Source organism: Falco rusticolus, chromosome 6 (genome assembly GCF_015220075.1).
Source record: "Falco rusticolus isolate bFalRus1 chromosome 6, bFalRus1.pri, whole genome shotgun sequence".
Lineage (NCBI taxonomy): Eukaryota > Metazoa > Chordata > Aves > Falconiformes > Falconidae > Falco > Falco rusticolus.
In genome coordinates this window covers 87,923,150-87,936,495 of record NC_051192.1, presented here as the reverse complement: position 1 = coordinate 87,936,495, position 13,346 = coordinate 87,923,150, and the positions used below count along the sequence as shown (strand labels likewise).

At 37.8% G+C, this 13,346-nt stretch overlaps 1 long non-coding RNA gene across 1 annotated transcript; it reads right to left on the bottom strand.

Annotated features, from left to right (window-relative positions):
* Positions 1-893: 893 nt before the first annotated feature.
* On the bottom strand, positions 894-5,716 carry LOC119149659. Its single transcript, XR_005104803.1, has 4 exons — positions 5,705-5,716; positions 4,835-4,837; positions 1,745-1,751; positions 894-1,026 (listed from the first exon to the last, which is right to left on the bottom strand). It is a non-coding gene; the product is annotated as an uncharacterized LOC119149659 (long non-coding RNA).
* Between the last annotated feature and the right edge of the window lie 7,630 nt (positions 5,717-13,346).

Sequence of the window (13,346 nt, the reverse complement as noted above, 5' to 3'; positions counted from 1 at the left end):
GTCACTGGGCACCACTGAAAAGAGCCTGGCCCCGTCCTCTTGACACTCGCCCTCAAGATATTTGTAGATGTTAATAAGATCCCTCTCAGGCTTCCCTTCTCCAGGCTCAACAGCCCCAGCTCTCTCAGACTTCCCTCACAAGGGAGATGCTCCAGTCCCCTGGTCATCCTTGTAGCCCTCTGCTGAACCCTCTCCAGCAGTTCCCCAGTTTCTGGAGCCCAGGGCTGGACACAGCTCTCCAGATGTGGCCTCACCAGGGCAGAGCAGAGGGCGAGGATCACCTCCCTCGACCTGCTGGCCACGCTCCTCCTAATGCACCCCAGGATGATCCCATTTGCCTTCTTGGCCACCAGGACACACTGCTGGCTCGTGGGCAGCTTGCTGTCCCCCAGAACTCCCAGGTGCTTCTCCTCAGAGCTGCCTTGCAGCAGGTCAGCTCCCAGCCTGTACTGGTGTATGGGGCTGTTCCTCCCCAGGTGCAGGACCTTGCACTTGCCTTGGTTGAACTTCATCAGGTTCCTCCCTGCACAGCTCTCCAGCCTGGCCAGGTGTCACTGAACGGCAGAGCAGCCTCCTGGTGTGTCAGCCACTCCTCCCAGCTCTGTATCACCAGCAGACGTGCTGAGGGCACACTCTGTCCCTCCATCCAGGTCACTGAGCAGCAAGTTGAACAGGACTGGACCCAGCACGGACCCTGGGGCACACCGCTGGCCCAGGGCCTCCAGCCAGACTCTGCACCATTGATCACAGCCCTCTGAGCTCTGCCATTCAGCCAGTTCTCAGTCCACCTCACTGCCCACTCACCTAACCCACACTTCTTGGGCTTACGTATGAGGATGTTATGGGAGACAGTGTCAAAAGCCTTGCTGAGGTCAGGGTAGATGACATCCACCACTCTTCCCTCATCTGCCCAGAGAGTCATTCCATCATAGAAGGCTACCAGGTTGGTCAGACATGATTTCCCCTTGGTAAATCCATGTTAACTACTGATAACTTCTTTTCCTCCACATGCTTAGTGATTAATTCCTCATTAAGTGCTTTCCTTAAGGACAAGACTTCTAAATGAACCACGTCCAGAACTGGAGTAAACTTTTAACACTACAGGGCGTTTCTAATTGGTTTATGCTCCTGGGTCATGACCAGTTTGTGCATTATACTAGAACCCTAAAGTGCAGTCATGTCTAGTTCATGTTTATAAGCTGAATTAAGATTCTGAACCACATTAAAACTGCGGCTTGGAGCTGCACAGAAAGCTGGGAGATTACCATCAGTACCGTCTACTTAATTGACCTAATGCTTAGTTTGAAACTAGAACAAGACTCTTAAGCCTGGATTAATATATATAGCATCTGTAACTATATGAGCAGGCCATTGACTACCAAAAAAAAATCCCTGAACTTTACACTAGAGCTTTTTTTAGCTAGTAGTTTCATCCTACAGCATTAAAAAACTACAAAAAAACCCAGCCTCACAACAAAAAATCACCTTGATTATATCAGGACACAAAAAAAAGTTAAGAAAGAACAGATCAGTGCTGCAATAGCATCTCAACTCTTAAGTATTGTCTTGGTATGTTACACATGTAACCTTCATACTAACATACTTACTAAGGCTCCACATCTCAGGCCTCTGGAAATCCATCACTTCGAAAATCATTTTTATTACAACATTAATAACATAATTTGTTATAATGTGGTAGTAGAGCTGATACCATCAGGCCTGGAACAAACGAGTGAGTTGATACCAGGGTGCTCAGTCTCCCCATTCAAGCATTCCAACACTGGCCAGGGAGAGCACCCACCTCACTCCCTTCTGGTCTTCCTAACCACAAACACAGACCTGACATTGATGATGTGACAACAGGTCCGATTTCTCATCCTACTTCTGCTGCAGTGAACAGCACATGGCAGCCTGACTGGTACCACCAGGCAGCATCATGCACACCCTATTATCCCCTTTCCTGTTTCCTGGCCTTTTTTTTCATGACCCTTGTTCTCCTCTTTCTCTGTGCAGTCTCTGCCCAAATAAACAACCTTCCCTAACTATTTTTTCTCCCCTGATGCCAGCTGAGATACACCTGAACCCAGACTTATTATTTCTGATAAGGTTACCTAGGTAGTCTCTGCCACATATGCCAGTGCTGCTATGGTTAGCCAGTGCTTCTGGCCTTTCAAGACTGTATTCCCCAAAAGGTGCCCAGAGTTTCCCTCCAGTTTTCCGTGAAGTTTGACAGCCTCTTGTTCAGCTCCTGCTTTAATCATTTTATATTGTGTCCAGTAGTTTTCCATGTCCTGCTCAGTTCTCTTAACCTCAGGCCAGGTGAAAGGTCTTGTCATTTGCCTGCAGCCCTAATGTCACACCGGCACTAAACCCAAATTTATATACTGAAAAGTATCTGCTGTCTTTCTTTATGCCAGCTTAGGTAAATGGGTTTAGAAGATGATGTAGTTAAACTGGTGTGACTTCCATGTGTACATAAGCTCTGAGAAAAAGATACACAGGTATCGCCTGAAGTGATTTTTCTCTGCTGCCCTAATACTTATTTATATAAAGTAATGAATAAATCTTCTATCTCCTCAAATTTATCCTATTATGCATTTAATAATTATTAGTAACCAATAATCAATAATAATAATGTATAAGATTCTTGGAAAATAGCATAAATTAATATTTTTATTATTTTATACATAACTTTGAAGAAGAAATGAAAGCTGAAACTAAAACATTGCCAGTATGTTAAGGTTATTTTTCTTGATCCTGTGATTACTTTGAAAAGCCATACATTAAAAAAACCATCTCTGCTGGCATCAGTAAATATAGATACCATATTAGTTCAGGCATTACTAGATGAAATTGATTGAAATTGTTCCTACTTTTATCAGTAGCTAATCCTCTGTGTTGTGGGGAGATGCAGTGTTTAAATAGTGTAGAAACTATGCTTGAACTAGCAAAATGTATCTGTTTGAAAGAAGACTGCTGATTGTACTCTAAAATAGGATAACCCTTTTGAAACGACATATGTAGTCCTGTATGAGCAGCTTCTCATGTTCTTTCTAGTACAGACTTCTCCTGAGAATACTTTCCAATTGCTTTCCCAGAAGCACAAAGATGCTGCATTAAGGTGTGGTAACAAGGGATCAGAGAGTCCACCTCCAACCTTCATTAGATAGGTTGTGACTTTTCTTTTATTAATATAAATTGCTTCATTATAAGAGATCATCTAATTATTTCTGAATTCACAAAAGGATATTCAAATAGCCCTAAGGGAGATTTAAATTTCAGGCTTTGCTGTAGAGAGATGGACATTAGAGACAGTTGTCAGGGAATCTTGTATTTTACATAGCATGAAAATTTTGATAGCTCAGAAATCAAAACTCACCAGACAGAAAAAAAGAAAAGAAATAAATGAAAGAACCTCCAAACAAGATATATAGGTAAAACTTTGTGTTAGATAATCATAGTGCTTAGAATTGCATTCATCTAACCATCAGAGGTTTGTAACAGAGTTATAAATAATTTATTGGATTTTTAATAATAAAAAAATCCTTAATGGATGTGATATAGGGTGCGTGCCTACTACTTGAAAGCTCTGATGTATGGAAACTCCAGCAGCTTTGAACTGAGTCAATAAATCTCATGAGTCTGTGTTATGATGCCTTAGTATCTTGTCATCTACCATCCATTTCCTAAGAAAGACAGACTATAATAAAAGTATTGGGCTATGCTTTTGTTCAGAAACTGGAACACTTGAAGAGCTTATGATTAGGACTGTGCAAATAACTGATTTGCTAATTTCTTTGGCACCAAATAATTTATAGAATTACTTATTTGTTTTGTTGTTTTTTTTTAATGGATTTCCAGAAAATGGATCACTCACCAGCATGGAGAAGATAAAAAAACAATTTCTTTATGTACAGAACAGGTTTAAACCAAAACTTTCCCCAAGGACTACTAAGATATAAAGTACCTGAGACCTGTGCCTTCTCCTTGTTTGATGCTGTTCATATCTTTTCTCAAAACAAGACATGTACACAGCAAAACCTGGTGCTCAGTCATTCCCTCTTTTTCCCTTTAAAAAGAGTATGACCAGTATTGGCACTTACTCCTGTTTCCTTGTGGGCTAACCAAAGGTTCTGCAGAAACTCAGATTCAGAGCAGTGGGTGGCCTGGTCTGTCAATGAACAGGGAGATTAAAATCTGTGTCCTGAAATGGGTTGTGTGGATTTAAGCTTTGACAGTGTGTTCACACCTTAGAATTATTAGGCAGAAAGAGAACATCTCTTCACTGCATCCAACAGTCTCAGCTGATGCTGTTGAGCAAATTTCTCCTGCATTTGCAAGTTAATTAAGAAAAATAAAAAAGTGAAAAAAATTTGATTGCTTCATTATTTCATTGCTTTCCTTATCACCCCTTTCTCTCCAGCTTTTGTTACCAATGCTGTCTGATGATATTTTATTGCAAAAAAATTGCTATTTAGAAAACACAGGGGAAAAAAGAGAAAATAATTTGAATACAAAGAAAAATATTACTGAAGGCAAAAATAACTTTTAATAATAACCACCAAAACTTTTAGTTTCCATTGTTCTTGTAATTCTGCTTCTATGAAATCATAACTTAAACTACAATTTCTCACTGAAAAAAAGTTTAGGAAGTATCTTAGAAGCTTTGAAGATCTTGCAGTATCGTAGATTAGAAAGAGATGAAAGCTGGGTGGGAAAGAGTGTGTAAATTAAGTATTAAGCAGTTGAGTATTGGCTTGATTTTTATGTCTAATTACTCAATGCTTTTTTACTTTCCTGGAATTAACCAGTTCCATTTCTCCATTTTTATGACAGCCTTTATGCATAATGTTTTCTTTAAAAGAGTTCCTTTCTTGTCGTATTATATACTTAACCTGGTACAAAATTGCTTTCGTCAGTAGAATCTATATTCATAATTTCTCAAGGGAAAGAACTCTCTCTTACATTCAGAGTTTCAAAGAAAGGTTTGGTTTGGTTTTTAAAATGACAGACTGCTTCAGAGAAGCTGCAGATCCAGGGGCAGAATCTCAGTGCAGCTGAAGCTACAGGAATTTTACAGCTGACATCAATGAAATGATGGTTTAATTTCTGATTTTCAATTTGGTTCTTTGCAAACATCTATGTGCACTTAATTATGTGTGAAAATACTGAGACTGTATGAAAAAGTCAGATTTTTGCATGGACACATGGCCTATTAATGTAAGATTCTTTATCACTATCACCTGACATTAATGACAAGTAACTTCAGTGCAATACATCTTGCCTAATTTTATTGATTTCAGAATATGTTCCACATGATTAAGGACTGCAGACTGGGCTCAGATTTCTTATAGTCTCTTCTTTGTACGGGCTGTGTATTTTAAATACTACGCCTCTGGGTTTGCCAGATTTTACATCATTTTTTGTAATTCAAATCTGAAGATTTTGAGAAACAGTAATAATCTAAGAGGAAAGAGAATATAATATTAAACTGCTGTTCTTTAATGATTTTTCTGTGGTATTATATGTCATTATATCAAGCAGCCTAAGCCATTTGTCAAGATTTCGTTTACTGCATAACCCTGTGAAAGGGATGTTTCCTGGATCCACATGGGCTTTTAAGACTTCAAACTCAGTTTTTCATTACTGTCCTCCTGTTGACCTGACAGTACTATCTGACAGTAGATAGAACCTACTATCCAACTGTTCCACCACCAAACTTCTCAGGTAATTGCCACCTAAAATCTTCTTCAACAAAAATTAGGCTGCATCAGTTAAAATACTTTAATTGGCAATTTGAACAACCTTACCTGGTTTTGCCAGACCACTGAGCCCTCCTTCCATGGCTGAGCCCAAAAGAGCAATAACCTCCAGCAGAGGGACTAATAAGTACCTGGTGGGTGTGTTATAGTATCTTAGACTGCAGCTGCTGCTCCTAAGTGAACAAACATCTGTCTACAAACTACATATCTAATGTTGGAAGAGCTCCTATTCAGTAAATACTGTTGAGGTTTTCATTCACTCTAGGAAGCTGAGTTCAACTTATGGCTCAGTTCACTGAAGTGCCAACACACCAGGCTTTGATACACTTTGCAATTAAGATTTTCAGGACCTTGAAATTTACATCTCTAAATCAAAGTAACCATTGAGCAGTTAATCATCTGTATGCCTCCTAGATCAGGGTGGGATTAACTTGAATGTCTGGAGAAATAAAGCTTTTATTTGTTTATTTGTTTTGTACTGTTTTGAATCCTTTTATATTAAAAATTTCCACATTCATCTATTTTCTTCAGTCTTTTTACTAGACTAATCCTGAACAAGACAATATTTTCCTCCACCGAAATACTTTTTTGTTTCTACTATGCTTTTCAGAAGTCCTCTGGATAGCAAACGAGTTATTAGTACTAGTCCCAGTGTTGCATTTTACTCTGTAGAAAAGTTCAGTCCAGCATTTGTAATCAGAATCCTGGCTTCTCCTTAGTACCAGGAGGACCATCATTATACCTCAGCAATCATTATCTTTAAGGATATTAACTTTGATTTTGAAAGCTGTTTGGATTTTCCAGAACATTTTTTTTTACCCTTTTTTTTTTTTTAATTTAGCATTTCATCTCTGTGTTTTTCCATGTCAGTTTTACAGAATTCACATAATTCCATGATGTTTGATTATTTTTTCTTTTGTTTTTCACTGTATGATGGGCCCTTTCTTGTGGTTTAGTTTTGATATAGCTGAAACAGGTTGTTGAGTGTTTGTATTGTCTTTCTGTATGATATGTTTTTTAAATTCTGATGTTAAGGAAATTCTTCCTCAAGTAGAATTCTTCTGAAAACTGGTATTAATAGTTACATTTCAAAAGCTAATTTAATTAATTATTTATATTTAGATGTGTATGTGTGTATATATATAGAAGTGTGTGTATGAGATCTTTTGTACTAGATTAGACAAAAGACTTACCTATCCCAGTATCTTTTTTTCCAAAATTTACACATACCAGGTCTTTTGTGAAAAAAAAAAAAATCATGTCATTATGTATCAAATAATCATTTCTCTACTGTATCTCCTGACCTCTAATAGCATGTAGCTTAAGGGCTTGCTTGGATAAGAAACGCATCTGGATTATCACATCTGGAGGCTACTAGAGAATGTTATGAACCTGCCCGACTATGGATATATTTTTACCTTCCCAACAACCCAGAGCACTAAGTCCCATAACTTCATTAAGCATATTTTCAAAAATACATATATTGTAAATTTCCTTAAATATATTGAAATGGATTGTGCTTCTTTGTTCTTTTTATGAAAGTTACAGGAAATAGGAACACAGATTTTTTTAGGCTGTATTAAATCTGATAAAATATTGCTTGATTCATTGAGCTAAACCAAAAGTCCAGAACTAAGCTTTTCCAACCTTGGGCTTTTCTACATGGCAGCAGACTTTTGGAGCTGTGGCTGTGGTTGCAGATGCCTTTATTTGAAGAAAGAATCTAGTGTTAAGGTGAATCTAATTCTTCCATGAAAATGTCACGAATGCCAAACGCTGAATAAACACAAATTACTTCAGCTGTTGCTTTTCCTTTATCAGTTTGCAATTCTTGTTCCCCTGAGGAACATTCCTTCTTTTGAAGACCAAGTTATCTCTACAAGTTCTAGAGGATCACAAGGTCAATTTTTCAGTCTTCAATATTAGGTAAAAGAATAGAATGATAAGCAGAACAAAGCATCTCGTGTCAGGTCATACAAGCATCAGTTCTTCACATACAGTGCAGAAATGCACAGACTATATATAAAAGGCACCTCAAAATCTTTGCAAGTCTAGGCCTATTTAATTTGTTAACATTCCTGTGCTTTTATTGATTTAATGGAACTGAAGATTCCTATGAATTTCTGGATAAAGTGGAGCAGAAGCTGATCTCTGTATAGGGAAGCGTGCAACATTTGCCCAGTACATCATTTTGACAAAAAGAAGTGGAAGCACTGGGAGTCACCTGTTGAGTATGGCAGTTTCTAAGTGTAAAATTGCATTTGGTCAGTTATGTAAGCTTTTTTGGAAACTGTCATATAGAAATTTAACCATCAACATCCAGATGATGGATAGAAGGATAGATAGTTTGGATTAAACTCAAATAAGGAATTCTACCGAGATCATGAGTACCCAGGCTACCTGCAGCATACCCCAGAACACTGATGCACAAGTGAACTGTTTCATTACAAAAGTTTCTTTACTCACCAAACTCTGAAGTGAAACTGACATCAAGTCACTGAAAACCGGTTACAATCCTCTGTCTCATTTTCTCATTCACATCCATGTGATTATTGCTTTTTCATAGCTAAGATTTGTATACAGTTTCTGCTGCCTTAACTTCCTCAGTTTTATTCTAATGTACTTGTGTGTTTCATCTTCCTAATACAAAGCCCTTTCAGGTCTCATATTAAATAAGATTCATGCAGCTTATTCTTGCTTGTTATTGTTTCACAGTGAGTGCTATATATAATTTATTCACTATAATATGAAAGCCTCCTTCTTTGTCTCCACTCACTATTTATTGGAGAACCTGATGAATTCATGAAACAGGAGAGAGGTTTTGTGCCATGACATAGCTATAGAACATGGTATGGACTATTTCTGCCCAGCTGCAGATTGTCACAATTGAACCCTGCCTTAATTTATGTCTTATGTTGTGTGCAAGACTGCTGTGTCACACACCAGAAAACAGTTAGCTAGAGACTTCTGGGTGTGCATAAAGAATTCCACTGAGTCTAAATTACATTTAACTGGAGACTAAGCCCCAGACAGCCTTGTATTCCTCCATTGCTTGTATACAGTCCTGTTCTAGCTTGAAAATTTTGTGAGCCTTTAAATATCATCAACATCTCTTTTATTATGCAAACATTCTTTCAGCTAGTGGGTGGAGGTGTCTAGTGACTTCTATTTGTCTGTCAGTTGTCCAGGGTAGACAACTAGCTTTTCTTCTGGTGCCACTTGATTTCCCAGTACTTACAGAGAGAAGAGGTACTCACGTTAGGTAGAACTGCATTGCCTTCTATGGATTTATGTGGTTTCTTACCTTTTTCCATTGCCAGTATGAAAAAATGAGGGTGGAGTTCAGTAGTTTAGATGCTTTCTTTAAGGATGAATGCCTAGAATTGTGTTGAGACACTGTGAATGCTGAAGAAATGTTATTATTTTTTAATCTGTATGTAAATAAAGTGTATTTCGAATCTATGCAGCTTGCTGATATTTTTACAATAAAAAATAATACATAATAATATGAAAGAATCCAAAGCAAGAGGTTTTTCAGAGTTAAATGAGTGGTATTTCTTAATATTGACTCTTTTTTTTCTACTTTAAATACACTGAAACACAGTGGAAATATTTAAAATAATTACCATGATTAGCATTGTTATCCAAATATGCTGTGTTGCTGATGAATATCATAGAATCATAGCATGCTTTGGGTTGGAAGTGACCTTGAAGATCATCTAGTTCCAACCCCCTGCCACGCGCAGGGACACCTTCCACTAGACCAGGTTGCTCAAACCCCATCCAGCCTGGCCTTGAACATTCCAGTGATGGAGCATCCACAGCTGCTCTGGGCAGCCTGTGCCAGTGCCTCAGCACCCTCACAGTGAAGACTGTAAAGAAGACATGCTTAAATACACTAACTGGACTTCCAGAAACAGTTAAGATAAAAGCACATGGAGTTCAGTGCATGTTAATTTATCTCAGATGTCAATGGAGTATCTTGGCCTAACCAAATTTCAGTACTGCTTTGATTAGAGAGCTTACGGCATGCAAAGTGTCTGCCTTCGAACCTGGTCTGATTATCACAGCACCACAGTGCAGACTGCTGTCTGAAATGCTGTGGGGTTTTTGAAGTGAACATATGTGCCCCCCCTGAGTTATTGTTTCACGTTCTCAGTAAGCTAGGAGGGAGCATTGTTGCTTATACTTTCAGCTATACTTTCAGGCTTTCCTCACAGACATAACAGGTATAAACTTATTTACATTTAAAAACAAACCAACAAGAAGTCTGTATGAAAATCCTAGCAACCTTCTCCTATGTTCTGCACATAGGAGTCAGCAATGAAAAACAGTGGTCCCATGCCACATCATATCCTGCATATGCTCCAACTTGATCACACAAGATTATGAAGCTCTAACTGAAACTGAGTAAAAATATGAAGTTGTCTGTGACTCTACTACTTAGTATTGTAGTTTACAATCCCAGTAGACATTTGGAAATACTATGTTGTCATCATTGAAACTGTCTGCTTAGTTCCCAAGTTAGAGAGAGTCTTCAAGTACCACCAAAATATTGTATGCAGCTGAAAAGTATAATGTCCAGACTCATTCCTCCTAGTTTGAGGGATAAAAATTATGAAATCTGAACTAGAACTGAAAAAAACTTTTAAGTTGATATAAAGATAAACGTTTGGCTGTTATTTTCATGTGGCTTTCTAAAACAATGACTTAGTTGTACATAGATGAGCAGGAAGCTGCTGAATTCTAGACCATCATGTAGTTTATAAACTGTGATATGAATCTGATTAAATATATGAAAATATCAGAGTCACTGAACATTACCAGGATGAAAGTCTTCATTAAACCTTTAGCATCCTCAGTATTTCTGGTTTTTCATCTGGGTGATTGCACTTATAATATAGGGCAAGATTCATATATTATTAACTAATTAATTAGTTTCTACCATATGTGAAAACCTTTGGCACAAAAAATCTCCCTAGCTATTAAAGGTGACTAAAACTACAGATTAAGGACAAAGGGGAAGAGTACTCAAAGTGAGAATCACACTTTCACTTACCTTTGTATAATTATAGCTCATATCAAGTTCAATTTTCATGAGTAATGCACAATGAAACATCCGCATAGTACAATGTGGAAAGTTCCCTGTGGGCTTTAATTTACTGCTACCTTTTATATTCACTTTTAAAAGAAGTCAAGCATAACATTTACTCATGTAGGTCTCTCTGCACCCATTACAGGCAGAGGGCAGGGATCACATTGAGCTCTTGGTTACACACGTGCAAGTTTTTTGACTTCAGAAGAATTTCATATATGAATATGAAATAAAAGTATCTCAGAATGGACTCTTCACTTTCTCTGCCTCCTTTGTGGAGTAGGAAGAAAAGCAGTCAGTTTTGCAGATTACGTAAATAAAAGTTAATGTGGTCAGCAGTTGGCCCTCTGCAAGGAGAAAAACTTGCAACCTAATCCAACAAATCTTAAGTTTCAATTCCTGTTAAAAATAATACTTGAAGTGCACTGATAGCTTGTGATAGATACCATGTAGTACTTTTTAGCAGTGCATTAAAACATTCCACCTTATCAAAATTTTCAAAAATGTTCCAAGCTGTTTGAAATCCTGGTTTAGGACACTAGCCTTGTTTTTATACAGCTTTATATCTATAACAACTGGAATGACAAAAATCTGTATAACACTGTGCAAAAATTGATAGAAGTGATATATACAAACTCTGCCTGTACAGAGCGTGCTTCCTTGTTGCAAATGTGTGCAAAGTGTTAGGACAGACTAGAACTGCTTGCTATAATAGAGAAATGGAACTTTATACCTGTGCTCAAACAATTAGGCAGAGTGGGTATCCTCGTTACAATCTTGTTGGAGCAGGTGGTCTGTGCAAGGCACTGAGTATATTGAATGTTGATTCCTTCCTAACACAATGTCATGCTTTAACCCCGACCGGCAACCAAGCACCTCACAGGTGCTTGCTGACTCCCACTACAGTGGGGTGGGGGAGAAGATCAGAAGGGTAAAAGTTAGAAATCTCATTGGTTGAGATAAAGGCAGTTTAATAGGTACAGCAAAAGCCACACACGAAGCAAAGCAAAGCAAAGCAAAGCAAAGCAAAGCAAAGCAAAGCAAAGCAAAGCAAAGCAAAGCAAGGAATCCATTCACTATTTTCCATCGGCAGGCAGCCATCTCCAGCAACGCAGGGCTCCATCACTCATAATGGTTACTTGGGAAGACAAACGTCATAATGCTGAATGTCTCTCCTTCTTCTTCTTCCTCCAGTTTATATACTCAGCATGATGCTATATGGTATGGGATAGCCCTTTGGCTAGTTTGGTCAGCTGTCCTGGCTGTGTCCCCTCCCTGTTTCCCATGCCCCTCCAGCCCTCCCGCTGGCAGGGCCTGAGAAACTGAAAAGTCCTTGACTTAGTATGAACATCACCCAGCAACAACCGAAACCACCAGTGTGCTGTCAACATTGGTCTCATATCAGGTCCAAAACACAGCACTGCACCAGCTACTAAGAAGAAAATTAACTCTATGCCAGCTGAAAGCAGGACACAAAGGAGAAGCATGATGAGAAGTGATAACTGAGTCATACTGCTCTGTGATATAAATTATTCATGGTACTATGTTAGAAGCAGGATCTGAAACCACAGTTTTACATGGAGATTACTAATACAGGAACAGTGTGACCAAATTGGAGCTGTATAGGCAAAAACGAAGATAAAGCTCAAGTCCTTGACGAACTTACAGTTAGCGTTACTCTACCAATGAATTTTCGTGTTCTACTAAAGTGAAAATAACTCCCAATCAGCAGGGAGTACAACTGGAAATTTTAATTTAAAAAATCTGGTTGTTCTTAAATGACTTTTTATCGCAAATTAGAGATTTCATTTTTAAAAAAATGTGGGTTTTTTCAGCATTATCTTTCCATGAGAAAAAGCTGCCAGAAATACAAAAGAATGTTTCTGATATATACTGATTAATATTAGAACCATCTTTGAAAATGGAAGTTTTCATACTCAATCCTAGTAAAGTAAATCCTGGAAATGTTAAAAAAAAAAAAAAAAATCATTTAAGTATAGAATTCACAAAATGAAAAAAATTGTGACATTTTGAATTTTTTAATGAATAATACTTTCAATTTTTTCAGGCAGCTTTAGTGTCTTTTTCTGAAAAGCAGAAAATACATTGGCATTAAAAGCAACTGATCTATATAAACTTTGCTTCCTTATTATTAAAAGAACCACAGACCACATTGGAAAAACTATACAAAATCAGGAAAACCTATCACTTCACATGTGTTTCAAGAGCCTCCAGGGGTTTATTGCCCTTTCTTAAAACACCATAATCAAGAATAACTTGACAACTGAACTCCTGTTTGGATACTGTTGACTTAAAAATTATTATGTTTCTTTGCAGACCTGATACCCCGTAGGGCTCAAATTTATAGAATTTTTTTTTTTTTAAACAGTTATAAACATTTATAATGTTACATTGCAAAATACTTGTCCAAACAATTGTGGTATTAGCTGTATGGAAAACAAGAAGCAGGATGCCATAAAGCTGACAGG